This window comes from Ursus maritimus, unplaced genomic scaffold (genome assembly GCF_017311325.1).
Source record: "Ursus maritimus isolate PB19 unplaced genomic scaffold, ASM1731132v1 scaffold_14, whole genome shotgun sequence".
In the NCBI taxonomy this organism is placed as follows: domain Eukaryota; kingdom Metazoa; phylum Chordata; class Mammalia; order Carnivora; family Ursidae; genus Ursus; species Ursus maritimus.
Window position 1 is genome coordinate 7,098,848 of NW_024423786.1, and position 15,279 is coordinate 7,114,126.

The 15,279-nt window shown below is 42.7% G+C and overlaps 1 protein-coding gene across 5 annotated transcripts in view; it reads right to left on the reverse strand.

Moving 5' to 3' along the window:
• The window catches only part of ATG7 (autophagy related 7), a 233,446-nt gene extending 220,197 nt beyond the window's left edge, over positions 1–13,249 (reverse strand). For 2 of the 5 annotated variants that reach the window (XM_008697877.2, XM_008697879.2), the window contains exon 1: positions 13,116–13,248. The gene's annotated coding sequence lies outside the window, so the exon portion shown is untranslated. Of the gene's footprint in view, positions 1–13,115 lie in introns of all 5 variants that reach the window. The other 3 variants (XM_008697881.2, XM_008697880.2, XM_040628443.1) reach the window with 3 other exon arrangements.
• Positions 13,250–15,279: the final 2,030 nt, after the last annotated feature.

The following is a 15,279-nucleotide window of genomic DNA, read 5'->3' on the forward strand; positions in this document are numbered from 1 at the left end:
GCCCCTGTATAAGTATTTTTAAAGCCAGGACTTGGATTTCTCACAGACATCTCACGTTTGACAAACCCCAAACTGAACATTTCTTTTCCCAAAATTCTGCCCCTTTTCCAAAATGTCCTAGTTTACTTAATAGTACCACCTACATCTGAGGTCAAAACTCAAAGTCATCTTCAATTTTTCTATCTCTCACATTCCGTAAATCAGTAATTGCTGGAGGTTCAACCCTGAACGGGCCTCTGGAATGAGATGAAGGTGACAGCTACTGAGCATTGACCAGGACCAGGCACTGCAGCAGGGTATGCACCTGGATTTACTCCTCCGGAAAGCCCCAAGAAGTGACAGCTCCAATTTTCCAGAGGAAGAGACTGAGGTTCAGAGAGGTAAGAACTCCACAGAAGGACATACAGGTAGGAAAGTGGGGTGAACTGGGGAGGATGAGGATCTAAATTCCATACGCCCATACTCTTCATGTAATTTTGTGCTTCCTGTCCAAGTCAGCTTCCCTCTCTCCTCCATCCCCCCTGCCACATGTCAGGCCCACCATCTCACACCTCAGCTCCTAAAGTAACATGTTCACAGGTCACTGCCTTCTGTCCCTGCCTTATCCAAACAGGATGTTACGTTGCCATCAGAACTTATCAGCACAGGGGACTCCCTTGGTTAAACAAACAAAACTTGATTACCAGCCTTACCCGAGAGAGAGTAAGATGCCAACGCTGTCTCAGCTTGCTCGTTTCCCAGCCTTCTGCCTTTCCCTAGAAAACTTCTCCCCATCTCCACCAGGAAAATTCCATCTCATCTATAAAGATTTTTTATGAAGCTCTCATTAATGCTCACAGTCAGTGGGCATCAATGGTTCCCTTCTCCATGATGACAGATGAAAACTTCCATTAGAGCATTTACCATCATGAATCATACTTGCTTTTTTGATCACACCCTTTTTAAAACTTTTTACATAATAGCAGCATAGTAGTAACTATTCTAATTGAATCTTTATTCTGTGCCAAGCACTAAACATTTTACATATTATCTTATGACAACCTCAAAGTGGTTGCACTATGCCTACTTCACAGAAGAGAAATGGAGGCACTGAAATACTTGCCCAAAGTCACTTGCCCAAAGTCACTTAGTTGGGAAGTAGAGGAGCTGAGACTGTAACTCAAGTTGACTGGTTTCAAAGCCCCAACTCTCATCATGATAATGTACTGCCTTGAAGGAAGACACCCCTTTTCAGAGCCTTTATATTGCCCATCAGCCGCACATATGCTAAAGAAGAACCATTTTGAAAAACATTTACATACTAACTTCCTCTCCAACAAAGTCAAAAGAAAAAGGTCATAGCCAGAGTAATCACCCAGTACAGAAGGAAATCAACACAGAAGCAGACAGTGGTACAAATGGATCTCTGAAAGCCTCGCTTTAGTCATCCACAACTTACTCTTAAAGGTCAGCGGTAACTCATCATCATTTGGATGACCTACTGAAGTCATCAAGATGGAATTTTACCAGTGCCAGAGACAAAAGAGAAGACTCTCTTCTATACTGCACTTCAACAGCTGGGAAAAAGTGACTCAGGAAGACCACTTAGAAAATAACAGATGGGCATACTAACAAAGTAATCTGCATAAGAGGCACATCCTTCAAACATTTTCTGACTTATTTGATCTTTTAGAAATTTCAAACAAAACCCAAGAGACTATTTCACAAGAGAATATGGTTGGTATTCAGCCGCTGAACTGCTGCTTGACAGGCTAAGTAAACACAAAGGTCCTAAGCAGCAGCAACATGTGATGAGGACATTGCTGGAAACATCTAAACAACACACTCAAGTATAAATGTATCACTTAGGAGCCCATACATCTGTGTCACACTGCCATCTTCTTTAAGCTGGAAGGGAAGATTTAAGGAAGTAATGATCAGAATGGAATTCTGGAGGGAGTAGTGAGTTAAAGGTGCAAAGTCATTTATGTGTCACTAACCTAGATCCAAATGTCACCTGCTTCCTAAAAAATCACTTGCCTATACAACCCTAGACAGCACAAGGTAAGAATTCTGGCCTCTGCTTTGCTTAGAAAGTTAAAGATTACATCTACCATACTTCAAGACAGCATATAGACATATCCAAGGAAGGAAACCGACAGGGGCATCAATATAAGTGTGGTTCAACTTTATTTCTATTTCTATCATACTCAGGATGTGAAACCCAGGAGTTACACAAGATGGGATTGTGTCACTTCCACTGAAAGAGGAAAGGCTCTGATGAGGATTCAACACTGTCATGAACAAGAATCCCAGCAGTAACCAAAATATCCAGTCAAGATGTAACTGAAACAGAAGGTGGGTGGTTAAGCAACACAAACTCTTGGGGCTGTGTGCGCCACCCAAACACGGCACAAATTTCAGGCTTTATGAAAATAAAACTAAGTCACACTCAGCAACTTACACAAGTAGGAGCTCAAAAAACACCACTGTCTGAATACTTCCCGGAAGTTTCCTTACAAACGGTCCCAAACCTTGCGTAGTGCTGTTCTTTAAAGTCAGATCTCCACAGGATATGGGTAACAGCGATTGCCTCCCAAGAAAGCAGCTATGGAGTCAAGAGATAAGGGTGTGGAAAGACTTATTTTCACTGTATGGCCCTATTCCCTTTGTCTTTTGTGTTCGAAATTCAATGAATTTTGTGTATGTGGAATAACAATACAGAAACAAATAAAATAAAGAAAAAAAAAGTCCCAACCCAATGGTAAGATGAGGAATGAAAGACACCCAAGACTACCAGCACAGCCTCTTTAATTCCAAGAAACAACACTCGAGAGATCCTGATGCAACAACCATGTCTTACTCATCTTTCTTCAGCACTCAGCACACTGCCTAGAATATATTACAAGTTCAGTAAATGCTGACACGCAATAATAGCTCTCTTCCCCCAAAAAGGCCAATAGATGGATGCTATAATGACAAATTACAGCAGACTTTAAAAATTACTAATAGCCTGAATTGTCCAAATAAGAAACAGATTGGCTGGAAAGATAATGAATTTTCCATTAGTGGAAGTGTCCGAGCATATATTAGATGATTATTTGCCAAGTCATACTGTACAAAGGATTACTGTATCAGGCAGTCAGACGAGACCAGGGCTTGGCAGGCTTTTTCTGAAAAGGGCCAGATAGTAAATATTTTAGTCATTGCGTGCCAAAACAGTTTCTGTCATAGTTTCTTCTCCTTTTTTATAACCCTTGAAAAATGTAAAAACAATCCTTAGCTCGTGGACGGCACACACTAAAAGGCCTTGGTCAGGATCTGACCTGCATGAGGACCCTTGGACTAGATCATCTTCCACACCTGTCATTTGGGTGAAGCAGACTCAAGGTCACATTTGCTGGTCTATGATAGAAACCCTGGAATGTTGCAAATACATCTTTATGACCTGGAAAACGAAGTCTACACAGAACACTCACACATATGTCAGCATCAGTAAGCTACCATGAAGCTCAGTTAATATTTACTGAGGCTTGCGGCGTCTGGGTGGCTCAGTCAGTTGGGCAGCGGACTTCTGACTTTGGCTCATAATCTTAGGATCCTGGGATCAAGACCCTGCAGAGGGCTCCGCGGTCACTGGGGAGTCTGCTTGAGGATTCTCTTTCCGTTCCCCTCTGCCCCTCACCCTGCTCGCTCTCCCTCTCTCTCTCAAATAAATAAATAATGCCATCAGTGGCAGTTCACATACAAAACTGGCATATTACCACACCTCTGATGGTTTCCTTCCTACTTCTTCCTGGACCCCTGCTACTGCCTCCCAGCTTCTCTGAGCCACCTTGGTGACCCTGCCACTCCTCACCTCTGACTTAATGCTGAAGAGACATCAAGCTGCTTGGTGCTCCTCTAACACACCTGCTGTCCTGCCTCCGCAACTCTGAACAAACAGCTTCCTCTGTCTAAAAGACATCCTTGCCCCTGTGACTGACTGCACTTTTCAAAATCCAGTTCAGAGGTCATCTGCTCCAGAAAGCCTTCCCAGAGCTGCCTTCCACTCTCATTACTCCTTGTTTGCTCTTCTCCATCGGCTATGGTTAGTCACTTTTGTCTCTAAGCTACCTCTACATTTAGTATTACCGTCCAACTCTTTGCTGATCTGTCTACCTCCATCAACCTGACTGTAAATTCTACAGATACAGATCCTGGCTCATATTCCTCTCAATATCCCACAGTCCCTTGCAGAGTGGCTCTCAAATGTTACTAAGATGAGTTCTAGAAACCTTTTAATGAGTACCTTCCATAAGAGAAGCAAGAGAAAGAAATAAGCCAGGCTTCCATGATTGGGAAGACAAACTCTAAGCTCATTACCATGGAATACGGAGATTAGAGTAAGAAATCATAAAGAACATATAGAAATAGGCCATATGACTTAGAAGGTCTCTAAACCTATTATTGTTTTTTAGGACTAAGATCTTAGTGGGCAAGAGATATGCACGTACAAATCAACTGAAATGAAATACAAAGTTAGTAAAGAATAGATCTTTCTTCCTCAAAGTATTCCCATGGTTACAGAAGCTAAAAGCCTACATTCACAGTCTCAAAGTATCTCTCCACAAAAAAAATGATTAATTTCAAAGAGAGAAAAAGTGACTCTACAGTCATGTAGGGATTGAAGTTAACACCAGCAGCAATGGGACAAACAGACATATATGCTATCTGATGGAATGCCACGGAAAGCACAAACATCTATAGCACTCGGCTAAAAACATGACTTGGGGCTCAGCGAGAAGAAACGTCAGGTAAACCTTAACTGAAAAACATTCTACAAAATGACTGAGACTGGCTTACAATCTTCCAAAGTGTCAAGGTCTTAAAAGTCAAGGGAAGACTAGAGAATTGTTCCAGAGCAAAAGAGAAAGACATGATAACTGAGGGCAACATGTGATCATGGATTGACACTCTGCTTCTATAAAGGATGCTACTGGGACAAAATCTGGATGGAGTCTCTGGGAGAAAGGTAGATGAAAGGTCTTTGTCTTATTCTTGTAAGGTTTCTGCAAGTTTGAAACTGTTCCAAAATAAAATATGAAGACAAATTTAGCACCTGCACACACCCTAGCCTATGTTATATTCAACAGCCAAACCAAATACATGATAGAAGTTAGAAGAGTAATTACAGGCTGGGGTGGGGCTACTGACTGGAAAGGAGAAATAAGAAGACAAACAAACTTGTCTTCAGGGAAACTAGACCCTTGGAGGGACAGCAGAAAAACACCCCAGCCTATGGCACTAAAAAAAAATGTCTTGCTATAACTTTTCCCTGTGTGTGTTGTTGGGTTTTTGCTTGTTTGCTTTGTGGGGGGGGGGGACAGGGGGACTTTTAATGGTTCAGAGAAAAGATGCTAATGTGACTGTAGTTGGGAGCCCGGTCTTCAGATAGACCCAAGTGTGAGTTCCAGTTCCACCTCTCACCGGCTGAGGAGCCTTGGGCAGGAACTTCATCCCCTGTGCCTCGATTTCCTCATCTGCAAAATCAGGATAATTGTACCCAAGCCCTGAGGTTGCTGGGAGGGCTAAATGAGAAAGTGTGTGGTGTGCCTGTCCCAGTGCCTGGCACAGTCAGCAGTCCATCAACAGTAGTGCTATTAGTTCTTCTTGTCAACACATCCCTCCCACGTGAGCCAACAGCACCTGACTAACGTGGCTGCCCTTCCCCATGTTCGCTATGAAAACTTCCTCTGCCTCAAACACGCCTAATTGAAGCCTCACCTCCTTCAAAGGACCACTGCAGTCACAGCAGCGGTTTAATTAAAATGGAACGGTTGGTCTCCTGCTATAGGTCATCAAAGAAAGTCCAGAGGAACAAGTTCTCAGCGTTAGGAGCACTTTATGTTCAATTTCTCTGAGGCCGTGTGGGGCCATTCACTTCACAGAAGTGCCAGAATAACCGCAATTTGGCCCTGAAGTACCTTCTCTGGGCCAAAATGGAGCACAAAGAGCAGACTTCTGTTCTCATTCTCCCAGCTGCGGGGCTGCAAGCTCTGGCAGTCATTAAAGTAAGCACCAAACCACATGGCCCAGTCCCGCTGACAAACAGAGTATGTTCTTAGATGCTGATGGGTTAAATAAAAAAAAGAGAGAGAGAGAGAAAGATGGAGATGGCCAGGAGTGGAGAGAGGGCCCCTTTGGCATATGGAGCCAATGCACGTTTTGTCGGCTAATGATGCTCTGCAAATTCGTGAGTTTTGGAAATAATGTCCAAGGCTGCCAAAGAGGAAGGTTTACAAGCCCTCCCTTCCAAAAGGACGGGGGCAAAGTTCCAAACATCAAAGACAGATTAGGCTTTACTGGAAGATGGAAACTCAGCACTCCTACAGGGAACCAGCTGGGTTCGGAAGCCTCAATTTCTTTTAAAAATCACATTAGAGTCAAGATGCCCCTGAGCCAAACCGATGTCTCCACAAGACAACAAGCATCTAAAATGGCTCTTTCTGCGACTGTAGTGTGAGGTGGTCACAGCTGATCACATAAGCAGGCAGGATAATTGCTACTGCGGACGAGTTGTCTCCCTCACCTCCACATATGCCACTTCTAATCCCTACAGATTGACATTGGTTCTTCAAGAAGTCAATCAGAGAACGGACAGTCACCTCCATAGTCTTCAAACTGTAACCTTCATTCTCACTCGCTACTTCTGGGAGTTGTTTTTCTTTGGTTTTCCTTCTGCTTTAATGACCTTAACCTTCACCTACAATCTGTTCTTGTTCAGCCTCAGTTTTTGAGAATAGGTGCACTGGATACCAGCACTGGGAGCAGCAAGCCTACGAGGGAGAGGTAGTGAGAGCTGTAAAAGGCCTGTGAGAGAGGAGAGACAACACAAGGAAGATAGAGACAGGATGCCTGCTTTTGAGTCCTTTTTGTTACCTGCACCAATCAACAGTGTCACGTTATTCCATTCTGTACATGAGGGACAGCCACCTGGATTCACCTGAATCACTGTGGAGCCCTTATGTCAACCAACAAGTAAAATCCATGATGGTTTCCTAAAAGCTGGCTGAGTTATGGAGGCTAGCTTCTGAGTAACAGAGGCTCTGTGGTTTTCAGTTCCGGTGATATTTAAGGAGTCCTGGAAAAGGAAGAGGGGCTGAAAAATTGGGACAAGACAATATTTGATACCAGATTCTCCAAATATTTGATTTCCAAAGATGAGAATAAGGTTGAATTCTACAGCCCACTGGACAGAGATTTTGCTCCCAGGAGGAGTGTCATGTGGGCCATTCTAGACCACATGGCACTTTTGTACAGTTAGGGAACTTCACCCCTTCCTCAAGATGGTTTACTTCCTTTCCTTAGAAAACTGCTGTAATAACACTGACGGGTTGGCTCAAGACATTCTACCCTTGTATGCCAGAAAACTGGCACTACAAAAATAAACCCATTATGCCTATGACCAATGTGAAACACCCCTCAGATGTGGCCTCTTACACAGTGCACAACCTGCACAACTGTATGCAGCAGTCCCAAGTAATTAATTATACGAGGCCACTATGGTTTAAGAACAAGTCATGACAGAGTAACAGCACTTCTTCCTTGATCAAAGAAGAACCACAGACATAGGATATCTGGACCTCAGCAAGGTCTCTGACAAGAATGCTCCAAATATCCTAGTAGACAAGATGAAGATGTCATAATTGAATACACTGACATAATCAGAGGGATCAAAAACTGGTAAGATAATTCAAAGAATGTTGGTTAAGGTATGAACTGATGTTAATAAGAAAGGAGCTAAGAGTGATAAGTCATTGGCTCAGTCTTTGGTCCTGTCTAATTTATTTTTATTTATCTGTGTGAATGAATATTCATCAACATTTTCTAAGTATTTCACGTGTGCTGAACTCTGTGTTAGGGGTTTAGAGCAGGGAAACAAACGTGGAAATCACATAAACAAATATATTCAATAAGGTATACTTACTGCATTTTACTAGTGACTTGGGTAATGATAAAGGTTTATCAATTCTATGCATGACATGAAGCAGGAAGGAATAGGCAATATGATAACAAAATTTCAGAATAAAAAAGATTCTGACCACCTGATATAACATGCCTATTTTAACAAGACTAAAAACTTCACAGAGGTAAATATAGGGTCTTAGTCCAAAACAAAAAACAAAAAAACAAAACAAAACAAAACACAAAAAACAACACTGGACAGCAATGCAGTCTGATGCCCTAGAGGCAGTATGGTAATGGAAGGGCCTAGCTTCACAAGCCAGAGAGACCTGAATTAAAATCCCACCTCTGCTACATCTAGCCACACAACCGTGGGCAAGTCATTTAATTTCTCTGAGACTGTTTCCCCACCTATAAGATTGGACACCACCTGCTGTACAGAATCACTGTGAGGATTCAACTAGAAAGTGCATGTATTGGACACAGGAGGCACTCAAAAACAGAATTAATGTTACCAGCAAAACACGTGTCAAAGACAGGGGGATTTCCATTTAGTTATTCCTTTGATAAACATTATATTATATACAAGTTCCAGTGCTATATTTCAGCATTCAATGGCAAAAAAAGCTAAGGTCTTTGCTTTTTTAGGATCTAAGTTTTGAGGATTACATAAACCAGGAATGATGGAAAATTACATTTACCATCTATCAACATCGAGTGGGCAATTTGTGGTTAAAACAAGTGCCGTACAGTATGGTGTAAGTGTTTTACAGGGTGTTATGGGAGGAGGAAGGAAGGGTATCTAAATTAGACTGAAAAAGCAGGGATTTGTATTTCAGAAAAGATCTGTATTTTAGAAAGGACACTCTGGCACCAGTGAGGGCCAGACAAGGCAAGCAGCTCAGTGGTCATGCAGGAATATAGGCAAGAAGCGAGAAGAGTCCAAACTAAGGCGGTGCGAAAGAAAATGGAGGAGAAAATGTGTCAGGAGATATCGAGGAAGGAGAATCTGCAGAACTTTTTATGACTGCCTGGGATGCAATGAGAGGGAAAAGTCCAAGATGACTCCAGGGCTCTGGTCTGAATGACTAAATGGAAGAAGGATAATGAGTCAGAATAAAGGATGTAGAAAGAACTGCAGATATGGAGGGAAGCTGATGAGCTTCATTTTGGACTCATGGAGTTTGAGGGCTGGCCCTCAGGAGAGATCTCAGGTCAGGATACAGAACAGGGGTCTTTGGCACATAAGTGGGAACTGAAGTTGTGGGTCAGAAAAGCACAGAGTATAAGGCAGAGCCTTGGAGAAAACTAGCATTTAAGGGACAAAGGGATGGAAAAAGCCCACAATGGATACAGGGAGAACAGACAGCACAAAGCAGGAGTGGTTTTCCTGAGTGAAGGAATACCAGCAATATCAGATGTGCTCAGAATTCAAAAGATAAGGAAGGAAAAATGTTCAGGAGTTTTGGTAACACGGAGGTGTGAAGCCTAGGCAGAGCAATTTTGGAGGACGAGTGGGTGGAAGCAGGATTTTAGTGAATGATGACTTCAGGAAGTCAAGAAATGCGGATGGGAAGAGGTGGTGTGATGGCAGAAGTTAACGGGAAGGTGTTTTGTTTTTTTCCAGATATTTAAATGAGAAGAGACGGTTAAGCAAGAAAGAAATGGAATAAATGATGGAACCAGGTCCTGAGGAAAAGGAGATGGAATCTAAGCACAAGTAAAAAAATCAGCCCTAAACATATTTCTTTCACAGAATTAGGAAAAGTGATAGGGTCAGCTGGAGATAAGCTTGTAAATGATAGCAGCTGAAGAGCCTTAATTGATGGCTGCAACTTAGTAAAGTCCAAGGCAAGGTTACGAAGCTGGGAGAGAAATGAAAATCTGAAAGACAAGGAGGAGATGGGCAAGAGAGCTGTCCAAACACACATGGGGAGTGCCAAGCAGCACCAGGAGCCCACAGCGTGATAGTGTCAAGGGCAGGATGTGTCTACAACAAAGACGGGCAGGGTGCTAAGGTCACCACAAAAAAACAGCCCTGGTCTGTATGGTCAGACTCCCGGAGGAAAGAGATCTTCTTTTATATACCACACTCTCAAAGAGAGACTGTCAAACAGGAACAAGTTCAAGGGAGGGTAATCACAACAAAGGAGGTGTGAGAAAACCCTAGAGGTGATCATCTGGGGCTCGACTGACACCGAGTTGTTGTTGTTGTTACCGAGTTGTTGTTGTTACCCAGTCTGCCAAGACCACGGAGGTGCATATTGTCTACTGGGTGACAAAGCAGCATGTCATTATTCGCCCTTGAATACACAACCAGGCCTTACAATACAGATAGGTAGAAGGATCGGGAGATAGAAAAAGGAGGAGGAAGGCATTTCGGAACTTCACTTCCCATGGGTAAAAGTGGAGAAAAGAGGCCATTTGGACTTCCAAATAAAATCTCAGAGGAGGTCAGGGATAACCCCTCAGGGACCACTAATCAAAGAACTTCATTATTACTTACGTCCACACACCGGATCCATCCCCTCCACCCCCAATATCCCAATTCATCTTCCTCCTCTCCCCATGTGGTGTTATCCAGTAACCAGTCCAGCAAATCCCACTTCCTTTATCCCTTAAACCCACCCATCTATCTCCCTCTGCACAGCCAATGCTTTGGTTCAAGCCTCTCTCCTCTGCCACCTGAACCAAAGCAATAGTGCCCTCACTGGTCTCCCTGCTGGACCTGCCCTGTCCAGTGTAATCACCATGGAACTGCCTGGGTAATTTAAAATAAAGAGCATGTGACACCCCTTTTTTTTTTTTTGTTTTGTTTTTTTGTTTTGTTTTTTTTATTAATAATGATTTTTTATTATATTATGTTAGTCACCATACAGTACATCCCCGGTTTTCGATGTAAGGCTCGATGTGACACCCCTTTTTAAACTTTCACTGTCTCAACTCTCCCAACACCACACCTTCAGCAAAGTCCAGACTTCTTAGCATGGCAATATTAACTGCTACATTTTATCATTTACCAACTACCAACATCAAGTGGGTAACATATAGCATTCAATTCTCACAGCAACCCTGGGAGGTTAGCTTACACGTGAGGAAACTGAAGTTTAGAAAGGGAGTGACTTGCTCACGGTCTCAAAACTAGTTCAATGGCAAAGCCAGCATAGGTACACAAGTAACTTATATTCCAGTCTGTGTTCTTAATTATATATTATACAGTCTTATGCTGCCCACAAAGCCCTTTGTGAACTGCCTCCTGCTTACCTTTCCACAGTCCTATCTTTGCCTAGGTGAACTACCTGCAAGTTATGCAGTCACCTACAGTCCTCTGCTCACGCCACCTCCAATGTCTGCAATTCATCTCCCCCTCACTCTTCTATTCTTGCTCATCCTTCAGGCCTATGAGCAATACGTCCTCACAGAAGCCTTCTCTGATGCCTCAGCCTGACTTATGATCACTCTAAGTCCTCGTCTGGCAAATATCTACACATTAGCTTCATACCATAGTGCTCTTGTCTATCTCCTTGACTTAAAAAATAATTAATTCCTTGAGGCCAGGGATGTGTATCTTGAATGAGAGTCTGTACTTAACTCCTTAAAGAATTTCGAAATCATGTCACATGAAGGGCAGGGAGGAGCCGGCCAAGAAAAATGGAAGGGAAGGGGAGATGTTTTAGGCAGCAGAAGCAGCAGGAGGAAAGGGCTACAAGTGAGACACAACCTGTAAACAGTTTAACAAGACCACAGCACAGAACTGGGGGATGGAGAAACAATTAGGCAAGATGAGCTGTCACAAGACTGGTTTTTTCTTCATTCTCATGTTAGTTCCAAAGTCACCTCCTCAGAGAATTCATCTCTGACCAGCTAGATTTTATAATACCTCCCTCCACTTACCCAAGTTACTCTCCATCTCATTACTGTTTCTTTTTTCTGTAGTGTCTAACAGGATCTGAAACACCTACTACCCACTAAAACCGCTGTATTATTGACAATCACAACTGCCACCACCACCATCAAAAAATAGGCTCCATAAACAGCACTCTACATCAGCAGTGCTTACAGTGATGCCTGGCACATAAGAAAATTCTCAGTTGTTGTGGAGTTTACTATGGGTAAGTAAATTAAATGTGCTCAGCCTGGAGAAGAAATGGTGTGAAGAGGAAGACAAACTAGCAGCTTTCGAAGGTGTGGGGGCAATAAAGTGGGAGATTCCAAGGGTCTGAAGGAGGGACAATGAGCTGAGATTATGGGGTAATTGCTTTCAGCTCAAAATATGACTTAAGTCAAAGCTAGGGAAAGACAGAACAACAATAACCAGAAATAGTGGGCTTTCTGCCACTTAAGAAATCTAACCAGTGGGCAGGGGTGTCATCGAAGAAATCCAAGTAGTCAATGGGAAAGGGAACCTGGGACCCAGGGGTCTGAAACTGGCAGTCACAGATATGCCTGGTTTCAGTTGCGGAGTTAAAAAACATTTTTAAAAAGGTTTTGAAAAATTTTATTAGTCGTCAGTGTTTAATAATCAAGAGATTACGGGCAACACACGAGTTTTGTTTTCATTTCTCCAACTTTCTATATTTAGTACTGTGCTCATAAAACTCGATTCAGTAAAAATATGTTTGACTATTTCTGACATGGAAATAAATTTCTTACACCTACATTTACCTTACCTGATTGAATAAGCATTAAAGTCTGTAACCCCTGGATCAAACTGAGGAATGGAGAATCTTTGCTCAGAAAAACTCTGACAAAAAAACTGACTTTAACACCCTCGCTTCACAAATGACATTATCATCACTCCCATTTTACAGATGAGGGAAGAGAGGCTCAGAAAGAGGTGGCACGCCACAGTCACACAGCAAATCCCGGCTAAGCCAGGATAAGAACCCTGGCGTCCTATCTCCGGTATTCCAATACCGAAAATTCAAAGGACTCCCTGCCAGACGACAGGAGGAACTGACTTAGGACGTTAGGAGCTTTCTAGTCAGAAGACACCGGACTAAACCAGTCTCTGGGGACGTGGCTGGAGAAGGAGGGCGAGAGCCGGAGTCAGTGACTCCCTGGAGGAAGGAAGATCCTGAAATCTACCAAGACTTTCGCCCTCACTGCCGAGCTCGCCTCTTCCCGCCAGGCGTCCAAAACCCAGCCCGCAAGACCCCGCTACTCCCTCACCCGCGCGGCTCACTTACCGCCGCTCAACTTCCGGCAACCACGGCGTTGTCCGCAGCGCGCGCCCCAATGACGCAATATGGCCCCGCCCGCCCGAGTGGGTCAGTGGTGCGCATGCGCACACGGAGGCGCGGGCCGACCTGGTAAATGAGCCCCTAGCACCGGGCTGAGTGGGAGGACCTTGAGTTGCAGCGAAGGCGGAGCGTCAGGAGATGGGCGAGGCCCTCCCTGGTGAGAGCCGAGCAAGGTGTAATAAACTAGTTTATGAGCTGTGGGAATGTGTATTTGCCCGCCTTGCTTTGAAAAAACTGCTCCACTTTCTCTCTTTCGATTTCAGAGCGTGACAGGAATTATGATCATTTCCGTTTTCCAGGAGAAGCAGCATTAAACATATCTTAGGTGCCATTAAGGAGGCAGGTATGGAGACAGATGAGAATTTTAATGGGTAAAAGCTCATGAAGGTCGTCTGATTAACCTGTTCTTTCTAAACCAGATATTATTCTCATAGCTCCCTGCTGTCAATGGGATAAAGTTACTCCTTCCAAGTTATTTATCGCGCATAAACTATGTGCCAAGCATCGGTCAGATATTGAAGACACAATAGTGAGTATAAACTTAATGTGACATATAAGGCCATTCATCATAAGGAATGAAAGTGACTCGGATGTAGCTCAATAGACTCATAATAACAAGAGTAATGACTACTATTATCTACCATGTTTTCAGGGTTTCATATTTTCTAATTACCACAAAGGTCCTGAAACATAGATGTATATTATCCCCATTTTACACATAAAGGAACAGAGACTAGGAAAAGTTAAGTGGCTTGCTGAAGGTCACAGAGCTTTTGGGATAGGATTCTAATGGAAGCATGTTTGACTCTGCCAAATAAAATAAAGTCAGACTTAGTAAGGAGATACTTTATTTGAAAAGATTATTGCAAGGGGGAAGAAAAAGGGCAGGGAAGGAACTATTGTGATAGAGAGACCACTCTGACTAAAAGATCTGCAAGTGTCTAAAGATTATTCAAAAAGAATTTTTCCTTAATAGGGAAGGGTGAAGAAGGCTAACTGGGTGTGGGGAAGTGGGAGGAAAGGGTAGCTTGATTGGATAGTGGTAGATTAGAGAATGTTTTACCTTGAGGTCAGCCTATTCTCTGGAGGGGTTGTATGGTGGATCAGGCTGAGAGTAAGTCAAAAATAAGGGGCCTGGAGGGTATGGGAGAAGCTGAACTCAAGTTGGTTAACAAAGAGTTTTGTTTTGATTGATCAGTGGATACAGGTAGTTCACCTAAACATTTATAAGGCAAAGAATAGCGATTCAGAAGGACTGTCTTGCCTTGTCACAGGTAAATAAGGAAGGTAATCCATGAGTCTTAACCTAAGTCATACAGGAATGGATATTTCTTTGCAGTAAACCCTTTCTGGAGCACAAAAGAGTGGAGGGAGGGTGTTGAAAAACAAATACTTCTAAAATTTGTATGGACCACGAAAGAACCCAAATAGCGAAAGTGATCTTGAGAAAGAAGAGCAAAGCTGGAGGTATCATAATCTCAAACTTCAAGATATACTACAAAGCTGTAGTAATAAAAACAGTGTGGGACTGGCACACAAAAAAAATACATAGATCAATGGAATAGGATAGAGAGCCCAGAAATAAACTCATGCTTATATGGTCAATTAATTTATGACAAAGGAGGCAAGAATATACAATGGGGATAATACAGTCTCTTCAATAAATGGTACTGGGAAAACTGGACAGCCATATGTAAAAGAATGATATTGGAGCACTTCCTTATACCAAACACAAAAATAAACCCAAAATGGATTAAAAACCTAAATATGAGACCTAAAACTATAAAACTCCTAAAAGAAAACATAGGCAGTAATTTCTGGGACATCGGCCTTAGCAATATATTTATGGAAATGTCTTCTCAGGCAAGAGAAACAAAAGCAAAAATAAACTATTAGGACTACACCAAAATAAAAAGCTTTTTCCCAACAAAGTAAACCACCAACAAAACAAAAAGGCAACCTAGTGAATGGGAGAAGATATTTGCAAATCATATATCTGATAAGGGGTTAATATCCAAAACATATATAGAACTTACACAACTCAACACACACACACACACACACTAATAATCCAATTAAAAATAGGCAGAGGACCTGAATAGACATTTCT